We start from the raw sequence: 14,480 nt of genomic DNA on the forward strand, positions 1-14,480 counted from the left end.
TCTTTTTTTTTTTTTTGAGATGGAGTTTCACTCTTGTTGCCCAGGCTGGAGTGCAGTGGCGCAATCCTGACCCACTGCAACCTCCGCCTCCCAGGTCAAGTGATTCTCTGCCTCAGCCTCCTGCAGAATGCCCTTTTTCGATCCTCCCTGCAATTGGCTACTTTTATGATCCTGCTGATTGGAGCGTTTTACAGAGCGCTGATTGGTGTGTTTTACAGAGTGCTGATTGGTGCTTTTACAAACCTTTAGCTAGACAGAAAAGTTCTCCCAGTCCCCACCCAACCCAGAAGCCCAGCTGATTTCATCTCTCAGAAATACCTCAACAAAGTTATTAATTTACCTATGAAAGCTACTACTTCCAAAGCAGTTGAGAAAAAAAAAAAAAAAAAATCAAGAACTAAAAGAAGAAAAAAAATACAGCAAGGGATTACTAGAGAATTGAAGCAAACCAAAGCATTTAAGCTATAGAAATAATGCAAATTATTAAAGGTGATGTCTCGCACATGTTCAAAACACGAACGTAAACCAGAATAAATCTATTTGCAGACAGACTTGAAACAGAAACTTCAGAAGAGAAGAACAGAAGTAGATCAGGCAAATGGAATGCAGAAAGCAGATGTAGCAAGATTAACATCAGACAAATGAGAATGTACGGGCAAAGGTCTACACATATACTGAGTGTACTTCATATTTTAACACGAATAATTCACAACAGAGATACAACATTTATGAACTGAATAATAAATCACGGAATAATATTTTAAAAACTGTTAGAAGATGAAAGGGAAATTGATAATAACATAGTTATAGTGAGAGTCCAAAACAAATTTCTGTCTTTAACACATTGAGAAGAGAACAATTTCTTTAAATTATATGGAGGACTTCATTAATTAATGTTTCATTAATACATGTATATCAAATATACACTTATAGAAAAGACATTTTTGATGCCAACAGTATATTTACACAGGTAAATCATAGCCAATACTAAAAAAGAATCTCACTAACTCAGGAGTAGAAATTCTGTCACAATTGACAAATTATAATGCAAATAAACCAAATACTTAACACTAACTAACATATTTTGATAAAATAACCACTTAATAATTATAAGTATAAAGATAATTAACATATTTAAAACTAAATAACAGAAAATTAACCAAAAAGCTCCAAACATTTTTTACTCTTGATTAAAGCAGAGAACAAAATTATCTTTAAATATTTTTTCAAAGTTAGTATCAAGCTAGCACTGTAGCTAAAACATTACCTCACACAAAGCTATATTCAAAAAATTCACATGCGTAATTATTTAGTATTACTAAATAAGAAACTAATGAAACAAATGTTTAATTCTAGAAACAAGAAAGTAACAACAAAACTTCCTAGAAAACATAGGAAACATAATGAAAATAAAGACAAGACTTAATAAATTAGAATAAGATGAAAATTGAGAATTCCGAGACCTGATTCTTAGAAAGGAACAATAATATGGATATGTCTCTAGTAGTACTAAAACAACAGAAATAAAACCCCAAAATATATAACATTATATATATATATAATAGAATATATCCATAGATGTAAGAATAAGTGAAATAATTCCAATGGAACTAGGGAACTGAATATGTCATTTCAAGCTTGATAACATACAATTCTTGGTGCATGAAAAATTTTCTTAAAAAATACAAATTACCAAGATCTATTTTTAAAAAACTTAGGAGAGGAAAAAAGATTATTAGCTGTGATGGGAAATGATAAAAATTGTCAAAGAACTACCTCAGAAATAAGTGTTTAAGCTAGACTGTTCTTTGAAAGAATTTTATCCAATGCTATTTGAGGTATCAAAGAATAAGAGACTAATGCAAACTTCAATGAACTATATGAAACTAGCATAAAACAAATGCAAAACTTTGGGACTATTATGCTTTAAAACATATTAATAACCAATATAGAAAACTATAATAACAAGTAATAAAGGGAAACCCAGATAGTCAACAAAGTCTCTAGGTAATATATATGATAGAAATTTTTTTAAGCCCAGGATGAAAAGATTGCCTATTTTTAAAATAAATCAATTGTTAAGCCACTAGAGGAAAACATAATTTAAGTGCTCACTCTACTATATACACAATAATTTTGGAATTACAAAGTTAAGTGATGAAAGCATTAACAAAATTAAATAATGGCAAATATATGTTAATTATTAGCTTCTGAAAACCTTCTAAGAATGGCATCAAAAGCAGTATCCATTAAGAAAAAAAATTAATAGATTTTACAAAACAAAATTGAAAAGTTATATAGGAAAAAATTCACTCAAAATTTATCATAGAAGCAGAAAACTGAGGATAACACATGAGATATACAGAATCTGTCATTGATATGGCTTGGGTTTGTGTCCCTGCCCATATCTCATGTTGAATTGTAATCCCCAGTGTTGAGTTGGGGCCTGGTGGGAGGTGATTGCATCATGGGGACAATCACCCTTGCTGTTCTGGTGATAGTGAGTTCTCAGGAAATCTGGTTGTTTAAAAGTGTGTAGCGCCTCCCCCTGCTCTCTATTCCTCCTGCCTGGGCATGTAAGACGTGACTCCTTCCTCCTTCTGCCATAATTGAAAACTTCCTGAGACCTCCCAAGCCATGCTTCCTGTACAACCTGTTGAACACTGAGCCATTTAAATCTCTTTTCTTTACTAATTACCCAGTCTCTGGTAGTTCTTTATAGCAGTATGAGAATGGACTTTATAGCAGTATGAGAAGAGAAGAACAGAAGTAGATCAGGCAAATGGAATGCAGAAAGCAGATGTAGCAAGATTAACATCAGACAAATGAGAATGTACGGGCAAAGGTCTACACATATACTGAGTGTACTTCATATTTTAACACGAATAATTCACAACAGAGATACAACATTTATGAACTGAATAATAAATCACTGAATAATATTTTAAAAACTGTTAGAAGATGAAATTAAAATTTAAAAAACTCATAAATTAATAAGTAAAAGAATAAAAAATAACCCAGCAAATCTACTTTTATGTATGTATGATAGGTAAATAATTAGAAATAGGTGCTTAAATTTGTTAAAATGTATTCCATGAAATATTATTTATGGACTCCCAAATTGGGAGAGGGGAGATTAAGCATCTGAAAATAAACTGTATTTAAATTATGGCACACGAATATGATATAATAAAAGGCAACCATTAAGCATATCATCACATGTTAAATATCATATATTATAAACAAATGATTCATATATTAATAGGAAAATGTGATTACCATTATGTGGTTACTAGTATATTGTTCTTAAGGAGTGATACTCACAATCATATATGGTACGTTTTCATCTTTTAAGAAAAGCAGCTTTGTAAAAAAAAGTTTCAGATGGATTTGCACAAAATTTTATCAGCAATTTATTTGGAAATAAGTGAATTTTCAGCTTCTTTCTGTGCCTTTGGCCTTTACAATTACACTTTAACATGCCTCAGAATCCTCCATTCATCCTGTAGAGCATGGCAACCCTACTAGGCACTAGGCCCTAGGGATGCTGATGATACAGCACTTAGCAAGACAAACACGCTCCTTTGTCCTAGTGGGCTTACATTATGGTGGAGTGGTAGCCAATGAACAAATAACTTAATAAGTCAGTAAGGCAATTACAAATAGGTATAGGTTCTATGAAGGGACAGGTGGGAAGTAACCGGGTACTGCTTAAGATAAAGTAGTCAGGATAGATGTGCTTCTCTGAGGAGGCAATAGCAGAGATGAAACTCGGAAGATGAGACTAAACCAATCACAGATGGTGTTGGTGGAAAAGCTTTGAGGCCAAGGGAATGATAGGTGTCAGGTCTTGGGAAAGCAATGGTTAGGTGTGTGATGAGAACAGAAAGGAGGCAAGAATGGCCAGGGAGTTCACAGTGCAGTAGAGACTCAGGCCAGGACAGAATTGATGGGAAGTCTCTGGGAGTCATACAGGACCTGATTTGCCCTGGAGTATATAAGAGGGCCTGTGTTGGCTGGAAGGGTATGGAAGTGAGGATGTGGTATGATTGCTCAAGACCATGAACAGGGTTAGGCAGCAATGTAGACAAGGTGTGATCCTTCTTTAAGAAAAAAAAAAAAAGTAAATATTCTAGAAAAAAAGTAATTATTCTAGAATGAGAGGTGTCTTTCTAGAATTCTTTTTTCAACTCCACCTGGCAATTTTTGTTCCTCCTGAATACCAGTTTTAATGGGAATATAGAAAAACTAGAAGTACTCAGAGGGAAGTGTCTGAGATGGACAAAGTATGAAGGTATGACTAGGCTGAGGATGTCACGCATGGCCTTTAGGGAAGTTCCACAAGGGACATCACCACTGACAATGGACTGTGACTTAGATGAATTCTGTGCCTGGACTGGAATTGGGATGAGTGGGTGGAAGCTTCAGGAACCCAGAGTTGAGCTGTAGATAATGAACAACTTCTAGTTAGAGTAGCTCAGAGGGGTGGAAGTGGCGGAGATAGCAGACAGGTAAGGAAGGGAATTGGCCATTTGATAGCAGTGTGAAAAGATACATATTTCCTCCTCCTTGCTATTCCCTGAGTATTTACCATTTAGGTTATTGGAATTATCCAGGCCAAGAATGTTAGAACAATTCTTCCTTGTTTCCTAATTCTTCTCTTTCTCTATACCACTCATCCAATCTACAGACAAACCCAGTTAGATGTACGCAGAATTCAACTGCTTACCACCTATATCATAACCACTGTCACCTCATAGTCTCCCCATTGTCCTTCCTTTTTCTACCTTATCCCCTTCAGTCTACTTGCTCTCCATGTAGCAGCCTGCACAATCCTTGGAAAACCCAAGCAATGTTACCTCTTTGTTTACAGTCCTCCAGTAATTGTTTGTTTTACTGAGAGTAAAATTAAAACTCCTTATATTTGGTCACATGTCTCCTATACCTCTCTCTCTGAGTTTACCATATTCCTCTCTCCCCACAACTCCCTCCTCCAGCCACGCTGTTCCCTTAAGACCCATGCCCTCCCCTTTTTCAGATCTCTGCTTAACAGGAAAGCCTTCTTGGCTGCCTTCCATGAAAACACCCAACTTCCTTGTCAGGTGAGCCCCATGAGGGCAGTGGCTGCTCTGGTTCATGGCTATATCTTCAGTGCCTTCAGCATTACCTGACATAAAGCAATTGTTTATAAATGGTGGTGACATAAATGAGCTCATTGAAAACATTTTAGGGGTAACAAACCACAGAGATGCTGAGGAAGCCAACACACATTAAGGAAAAAGTCGTAGACCAGTGAAGGAGACAGACAAGTGAGAGGGAAGGCTGGGGAGCAGCGGGGCCTGGTGTCACCTCCCATGAATGCCTGCCTTGCCTTGTGCTGAGTGGTGTCTCATCAACTTGCTCAGCTCTATGACGGGGGCATGTGGTCTTCACCCCAGAGGGGGATATGGGGACTATGGTAGGGTTTCTTTAGGGGTTCCACATGGTCAGTTTTGTATTTTATAAGGATAGCTCCAAGCATTTCATGGAGTTGGTAGGGCAATGGGTGAGATAGGAGGCTGCTGTAATATTCCCTGTGAGAAAAGGCTCTTGCTTGAACTTAAACCATCTATCAGTGTGGATGGAGATAAAGAAATGGCTTTTAGAGAGAGGTAGAAGGAAGAACCCTAGAATTCAGTAATGCAGAAGCATAAATCAAGCATAATCTTGAGAGGCAGATATTATTCCCAGAAGCCATCTCACTTTATCTGCTAGAGTCATTTCTTTTTACAGTTTTCAATGAAAGCAATTAGAAATACTTTCAGAATGTCTTCTTTATGAAAACCAAGGTTGTCATTCTGCACATTCTGGAGAATAGATGTGACTCTGACAACTCTCAACCCTTTATTCAGTTGCCAGCTCATACGGCACAATGAGTAACAAAACTACAAGTAAAGACCCAGCCTCTTATAGCTCAGTACCCTGAGCCACAGAGAAAGAAATAGATACTTTGAACATATTTCATCATAGCACCCATTTGTGGGCATGGTATCAATTTTGTTAAAGCTTTATCCCAGCGTTGTTAAAATCTAAACCTGCTGTCAGACTGAATTGAAACTCCCCTTTCTCCCCCTCATCATCATTTTTTCACCCTGCTAGTACCACATGCAGCCAGATCCCTGGTTCCCAAGGATCCTGTTGAACTCCAAATTCAGGACTTCCTGCCTTGACTTATCTGCCCAGAGAAACTGTCTAAGTCAGCGAGACCTTGACTTTTACATAGAGAATTCAAGGCTGGGCAAATCTAACATTGGAGCAACAACTACACGAAAGGGAAATATTGCAAAGTGTAAGAGGGATTTTTTTTTTTTTTTTTTTTTTTTTTTTTTTTTTTTTTTTTGCAGGGGTCGGGGTGATAGTAGTCCTGGGGAATGTGATTTAAAACGAAACAAAACAAAAAAAAGTCTGTGTTAAGGTGAACTCAGGAGTGAAAAGGGAAAATAAACAAACATCACAGATCAGAGAAACACAAAGTCCACAGAGGACCAGGTCGAGCCTATATACCCAGTAGAAGCAATTCCACTTTTTTAGCCTCTAACTTGGCAGTGAACAAGACTAGGTTAAGCTGGCTGGGCGCGGTGGCTCACGCCTGTAATCCCAGCACTTTGGGAGGTGGAGTTGGGTGGATCACGAGGTCAGGAGATCGAGACCATCCTGACTAACACGCTGAAACCCTGTCTCTATTAAAAAATACAAAAAAATTAGCCAGATGTGGTGGTGGGCGCCTGTAGTCCCAGCTACTGGGGAGGCTGAGGTAGGAGAATGGTGTGAACACAGGAAGTGGAGCTTGCAGTGAGCCGAGATCACGCCACTGCACTTCAGCTTGGGCAGCAGAGTGAGACTCCGTCTCAAAAAAAAAAAAAAAAAAAAAAAAAAAAAAAAAAAAAAAAAAAAAAAAAAAAAAAAGTCTGGGTTAAGCTAAACAGGGGATCTACTACTTCAATGTCTCTACATAGGATTGCATTGGAGGGAGATCAGGCCTCTGAAACCAGTGCCTTTTAATACCTGGGAGACTGGCAGAGCACAGTAGACACAAGAATAGCAGTCAGTCTCAGTAGGATGGGTGCTCTATGATGGAACTCTCAACAGGAAGTCATCTGGTGGTAAGATGTCAGAAGCCAGCAATCCGTTAGCATCATGCAAAAATTCTCATCACATGCATTTATTCATGCAACAATCCCCTCATAGGCATTCACTACTGGGCTAGAAATATGGAAATAGAGGGTCATCTTTCTGCTGCCTCTGTTTTCTGTCTAGAGGAGGATGTGACACAGTTATATAAGCAACCCCCTAGGGGAGGCCATTATTCATACCAAAGACCAGAAAGAGCCCTTTACTGTCTTCTGCAGCCGTCTGTTGAGGGGTGCTTTCTTTTTTGATGTGAAAAGCAATTAGCCACGACCAGAGACAGGGCACCATGATGCTGCTTTGATTTGATAGCAAGAGCTCAATGTACTGCTTATCTACACTTTATTTCCTTGCTTTTGAATTCGCGGGTCATAATAAAGCATTGCATGTCCACAGACCTGCACAAAGAATTAATTAAGAGGAGCCTTTTAATGTAGAAAGCGGCTTACTGAGATAATGGAAAAGGTTTTGGTAAAACTTGGCTTAATTGGAATTTCAAGCAATTCCTGGCTTGTCGTTCCAGGGATTTTTACTGTTATAGACTGGATGAACAAGCTGTTTAAAGAGCTTATGGGCAGAACTAGACTCAGAGGTCTCAGCAGAGATGGATTTGGCTCAAACAATTGGGGCTGCCTTAGAAAACGGCAAGCAGGGAGCATAGACTTGCTCTCTTGTCACTGCATGGACATGTAAGGCTTATAAACCTCTATTGTCCCAGGTAACGCAGAAACTAGAGGATAAACTGGAGGGTCAAGTTCCAGGACAGCAAACTTGCTGCTTATTTCTATATACAAATAGGGAATGAAATAAAGGGGGAACAAATGAAGAATATGGACTTTGATGTCTGAGATGCATGGATTCATGCCCCAGGTCTACTGTGTACTTCTTGATAAATTGTGGATAATAATGCTGTCCTCACAGGAGCAGTGTGAATATTAACTGTTAATAGAGCATGTTAAGTGCATAGTGCTCTGCTGCAATGTGCGGGATTCTCGGTGTAGGACACATCAGTGGACAAGACACAGACACATCCTTAGAGAAGTTTATAATGGGACATAGATGGCAGACAAATTATACTGGCTGGGATGAAGCCTTTTCCGTTTGAATCATGGTACATTAACTGAGCAACTGGAAGACCAAGCCAACTGAAATGAATGCCTTTCAAGGGCATAAGAGAGCTTCAGGGAAGAAGAAAATGGCTCTGTCTCTTCATGGGCTTGCTAAGGGTGGGCAGAGGCATAAAAAGATGACTGAGAGCTTAGCAATTTAGCCATGGCTTCGTTGTCTCACTGCCCCACCGTACAGCTCTAGGGCTTTCTCCCTGGTCCAAATGCTGCTGCTCATCGTAAACACCTGTGCCTGAAATTCAGTGCGGCCTTCTGAAGGGCTGTTTGTCTGAAAATTAGCTTGATTCACATCTGAATTACCAATGATTACCAATGATTAGTTGATTACATCTTGACGTAAGCTTCAATTTCTATAAAGTGCTATATGTCACCCTAAAATATATTCTACTGGAAGCAAATTCTATCTACTTCTTGTTGCTGCATTGGAGCTGAACTCAGCTTGTCTTAGTACATATTGTGGATGGCTTTGGGGAACATGAACTTATTCTTCTCCTGTGATGTTTAGTCTACCCATTACATTAAGGAGTGCAAAGAGCAATTTCTCCTCCCCAAGATAAGAGCAGGAGTCTTTCGGGGGTGGCAATTTCTGTGGTAAAAATGCTGTTTCTTCTCTGGCAGTAACAAAGAGGAGGATAGAACTGAATCAGGGGCATTCTCCTAAAGCTTTCTTTAACTTAGCAAATACGTATGCATGTCTTAGAAAATAAGCAGCCTTAAGCAAGATCTGAAAGGCGAGAAAAGATCTAGAATAATATGGATTTGCTGGGGGCGGGGGAAAGGAAAGTATTCTAAATTAAGCAGCAGAAAACTTCCCCAGTACCACAGAAAGCTCCAGAATGAGCTTTTCAGAAGAGGCTAAATCATGGCAGTTTATGTGAAGGAAAATAGACCCATATCTGTTATTCTCCTCACTGTATGCTGTGTAAGTGCCCAATATGAGTCTATTACTGTTAGGAGCTTTCATGTTTGTCCTCTAATTTTATCTGCACAACAAGCCTGAAAGGCATTTGTTTTTATTCGCATTATAGATTAGGCTACCGAGGCTAAGAGAAGGCAGCCTGGGAAAATTACTACTACAAAATAACATTCCAGAAACAGTGGAGTAAAAATCTCTTAGTAATAGGAGAAAGCTTGTATTCTACACTCTTAACTGTTTCTGGAATGCTATTTTGCCTTCACTTTGCGATGACCTGGAGCAGTTTTCTGGTGGTTCTACTCTAAAACTCCTACCAATGTCCCTACCCTAGCAGCAGGGACCTCTGAAGACCTTCCCACTCCAGACCAGAAGTTCCCAAAGATAAGTGTGCCTTAGAGTCACCTGGAGGGCTTGATAAACACATATTGATAGGCCTCACTCCCAATTTACCATGTCTGAGTGTGGCAAGAAAATTTACATTATGTTTATTGAGATAGACTTTACATATTAAAAAGTTCAACCATTTTAAGTGTACGATTCAGTAATTTTTAAAAATTTTACCTATTTGTACAACCATCAATGCAGCCTACTTTTGTAACATTTCCATCACACCAGGAAGATCCTTTGTACCTAGGAAATCACTCCCAGTTCCCACTCCTAGTACCCAGAAACCATTAATTTACTTTCTGTGTCTATAGATTTGCCTATTCTGGAATTACACAACATATGGTCCTTTGTGTTGACCTTCTTTTTACTTAGCATAGTATTTTTGAGGTCTGTTCATGTCGTAGTATACATCAGTATTTCACTCCGTTTTATTGCTGAACAATATTTCATTTATTGTGTAGACCACCATTTTGTGTATCTATTTACTGAGAATTTGTATTTCTGACAAGTTTCCGGTGATGCTGAAGCTGCTATTCTGGTGATTACATTTTGGGAACACTTTGTAGTCTAGGCCAACAGTTCTCAACTTTGGCTATGCGTTGGAATTTCCAGAAGAGATTTTACAAAATACCGTGCCTGGGCCTCATCCACAGTTTGATTTAAATGGTCTGAGACAGGGCTCAGGAATGAACGTTTTATCAAATTCCACAGGTGACTGAAATTTACAGCTGAGGTTGAGAACTGTGTCTCTATACTCTTGCTACCCTCTCTATGGACCAGCAGCAGCAGTGCTTAGCCTGGGAGCTTGTGGTAATCTCTGAATCTCAGACCCGTCCCCAAACTTCCTGAATCAGGTTCAGTATTTTAACTGAATCTGGTTGATTAATCCTCAGTTGATTCTCAGATGCATGTGGATTTGAGAAGGGTTGTCCCACAGCACTGTATAATGCCAGGGAGAAGAAAACAGGAACAAAAGGAAAATTTCACTTTCAGACTGAACTGTAATGATAACCAAAGAAAGGGCTGCTAATGGACAGGTGGTTCCTTTCATTTGAACTGCCGAGATTAGCTCTTGCATTGATTAAATCATGGGATAATTTCTGACCTTCTTCTTAGTTCCTGTGGCTATAGACGAATGTAGTGAAGGAAGCTGGATTAAACGGCCTGGTCTAAATAAATCTCACTCCCTTTCCAGGGAGTACGGATGAGACATACTAATGAGTTTTAACTGTGCTCGTCGTAATGCAAACATGCTGGGATTCTTCTAACAACAATTGCTTGAATTGCTAAAGCTGTTTGGATTCCATGGGACCTCAACATCTTGATCAGATTAATTAATCCAGTTGAGTGTGACCATTTTTTGGGGGGTGAACCTCCTTAGATCTCAGCACGAATAGGTAGGTATTACGGAATAGAAATCAAGCCATAGAGTATGTCTGGAGGAACTTGGTATACTAAGGAGTACAGAAGCTCAAAGAGGCACTTAACCCTCAGAGTGATGATGATGATAATGGAAGTCCCAGAAAGACAGACCCAAATCCAATTTGGAGGGAAGAGTATAATCAGGGAAGCCTCCCTGGAGAAGGTGATTATTGGGATAATGTTGAAAAATCCATACTAATTTACCAGGCTAGGGGGATGGGATGTGAAAGTACCAGGGAAAACTAAGCAGGCAGAAGGAATAAGTAGGACAAAGGCCCATAAACATTAAAATACTTGATATCTTGATGCTTTTTTAGATCCAGGGTTTGTAAACAAAAATTGCTTTGCCTGTGGAAGCTCAAATTGTAATCTTTTGTGGAAGGTCAGGAGAGGGATATGTGATTAGTTTTGAGCATGAAGCCAGAAGTACTTTCAATGCAGACAGAGACCCCAAACTCAGCTATGTTTTTAACAAAGAAATGACTGCACTTCTTGAGCCTGTGGGTCCTGGCACATGAAGATAAAGTTTAGGGCCTTTCTCCATCTTCTCACCCAGGGTGGAAAATCTGACAGCTTCTCTCTGGAGCCTTGTGAAATGGGGGTACCCAAGAACTTGCTGGGGAGGAAGCTGACAACCAGACAAGTGGAGAGTCCATCTCTCCAGGACACAAACAGACCCAACAGGCCAAACGAGACTAGGAAAGGAACTTAGGTCTTGACCTCTGCGAAATCAGAGATGTAGATAGAAATGTGGGTTCAAATTAGAGCCTAGAAACTCACCAACTGTATGAAAAGAGTGTGAGTAAAATGTCAAACACAGTGTCAAATTTGATATAGATGATCAATCAATGCCAATTACCTTCCCTGCCATAATCTGGGAATCAAACCCAGATTCCAATGATCACTTATACTATTTACCTCCCTTTTATTGCCAGTTATATTTACAGTCTTTATCTGTACAGCCAGAGCCACTCCTTCTGACTGTAGATCCATGAGACAGCCAACTAAAGAATTTAAATTTCCCATCTCTGCCTCCCTCCCTCTGTCTTCCTCCTTTCCTTTATCCTTCCTCCCTCCCTCTGTCAGTTTCTTCCTTCTTTTCTTCCTCTCTCCCTCCCTCCTTCCTTCCTTCTTCCTCCCTTTAGTCTTTCTTCTTTCCTGATTTATTTCTTCCCTTCTTTCTCCTTCCCTCTATTCCAAATTAAATGAACCCTGCTGCAACTGCCTGAATACTAAGGGCTTAAACACATTCAGAACAAGTGGAAGAAATTAACATTCAAGGGATTATCTCATTTCAATCCTTGAAATAACTCCATAAATTAGATAATAATATCCTATCCACATTTTACACTTTTAGAAATATTGAGGCAAGTAATCTTACCCAAGACGGCTCAGCCAGTCAGTGGTGGAGCTGGTGTGTCTAACATTTATTTACCCTGGATTCCGCTGCCTTACAATGGGACTGTTGCTTGTGCCAGAGGCTGGAGGAACATACGTTCCCGGTTGCCCCATAGCAATGGCATTGGGGTCACCACCTTCAGAAATAGACTATGATGATCTGGGAGCAGTCCTGGGATTGTGAATGTTGCTGTGAACATGATGGATATGAATCATCCCAACTTATAAGGTCTGTGACCACAGGCCCAGGGAGCTGAGAGGCTTCTCTGAGAGGGGGGCTCACCTGATGTTTCCATGTGTCTCAGTTAAAATCTGTACTGTATTGTGAGGTCACACAGGACTGAGATCCACTGAAAGGCACATGAATCACAGCTGCAGAACAATTCCATTTTGTTGGATACCGGTAGGCAAATTAGCTTGAAAAAAATTATGCTTACGAAAGGGTTGGATGAGTCCATTCTGGACGGCCTGCAGTGTAGCAGGATATTTCTTGTCTTTAATTACCCTGTCCTCTGGTAGGAACAGAAAATAGTTAATCCATTACATTCTGTCCTCAGAGCAGAAACTCCCCTTGATTATTTCAACTTTTAAAATACTCATTGTGTTGGAATGAATGTGATTGTTTGATTGTTGTTTTTAATTTGTAAATTAATGTAATTAACAAAGAAATCCTAACTGAAGTGTGGGATTACATTTATTTGGCATCTACTCCATTAATGTCTAGCATGTAAAAAGCATTGTTAGTCGTATGCACACTGTTAATTATCTCAACATGTTTAATTGCTGTTTTCTTAAATAACTAGTAGGCCATATATAAATGATCTTTCATGCATTAACATTTCATTTTGTGAAAAAGTAAAACACAAAGTAGGTTGCATGAAACATTAAACCAAACATGATCTCTGGGCCATTCGAGGAGTGTTAGGAAAATGGGAATCCGAGATAATGGGTCCCCCTTACCATGCCAACCTCATACCTCAGTGGCCCAGAGGGGCAAACATAGCTACACTTGGAAATATTCTAGAAATGTCAAAAGAACAGCAGATCTGCAGTATAAATTGTGAAACATATGTTAGAATTCTATTTTTCCTGCGACTGTAAACTTTACAATTTTTTATCAAGCTAGGAAACAAAAGTAATAATATCTAGCATTTAGGGAACATTTGCTATATTCCAAGCACTGTGCAACGGCTGGATGGTTGTCTTTTTTCTTTTCATTCTATAGTGGTCCTATTGTGTAGAAAATATGATTATCATCTCCATTTGTAAATTCAGGGACAATTTAGGTAGCTTGCCCAAGACCACATTCCTAGTGTGGTGGCCATTAGGGATGCTGGTCTAGTATTTGCTATTTCCTGCTTCCAGGTGGGATTGATCAGCAGCCTCTTTTAGTGGACTTTCTTTACAAAACCCAATGACTCTACCTGTCTGTTTGCTAAGCATGTAAACTTCTCATCTAATGGGGAATGCAAGACTCACTCTCCAGCAAACCTAGAAAACTTAGATATCCTTGCTTCTCATCTAATGAGACAGATATATTCTTCTGTCCAGAAGAGAGGCTTGATGGGGGAAAATACTTCTGATTTTTTTCCTCTGTAAGTGGGGAGGCATAACGGTGAATGTAGAGGGAGGGGGAAGAGGTGTGTGTTTCTGTGTGTATGTGTAGAGAAAAAAAAGTGAGGATGTGTGAGAAAGAAAGACACAGAGAGAGAGAAATGCATAGAAGACATGAGAAGAGGCCTGTATTAACACATGCCTAGATATGGGTGAGAGATGCTTTCCTTTTTCTTCAGTAGTCCGGGGAAGAGTCCAGAAGTCACTCAATGCAACAAATGTTGATATTTACAGCAGCAATATTCAAGCAAATATTTCCACCCTGAAAAGATCACCTCATTGAGTGGTTACCAATGGGTCTAGGTGGGGCAGAAACTTTGAACCAAGGGAGGGACAGAGTAATATTCTGTGAGAATATTAGAGATGGGAAACTTCTCCATTCTGCTAGAAGGACCTAGCACCATAGTAACTTTGGTAGATTGGAAACAGTAAAGTGGCATGCATAGTGA

General features: G+C 39.2%; 1 long non-coding RNA gene across 1 annotated transcript in view; it reads right to left on the minus strand.

Moving 5' to 3' along the window:
• Positions 1-12,688, minus strand: part of LOC108541201 (uncharacterized) — a 34,385-nt gene extending 21,697 nt beyond the window's left edge. Inside the window, exon 1 of the long non-coding RNA XR_001888897.1 lies at positions 12,401-12,688. This is a non-coding gene — a long non-coding RNA (uncharacterized LOC108541201). The remainder of the gene's footprint in view (positions 1-12,400) is intronic.
• Between the last annotated feature and the right edge of the window lie 1,792 nt (positions 12,689-14,480).

The sequence above is a fragment of the Rhinopithecus bieti genome, unplaced genomic scaffold (assembly GCF_001698545.2).
Source record: "Rhinopithecus bieti isolate Rb0 unplaced genomic scaffold, ASM169854v2 scaffold_20153, whole genome shotgun sequence".
Classification (NCBI taxonomy): domain Eukaryota; kingdom Metazoa; phylum Chordata; class Mammalia; order Primates; family Cercopithecidae; genus Rhinopithecus; species Rhinopithecus bieti.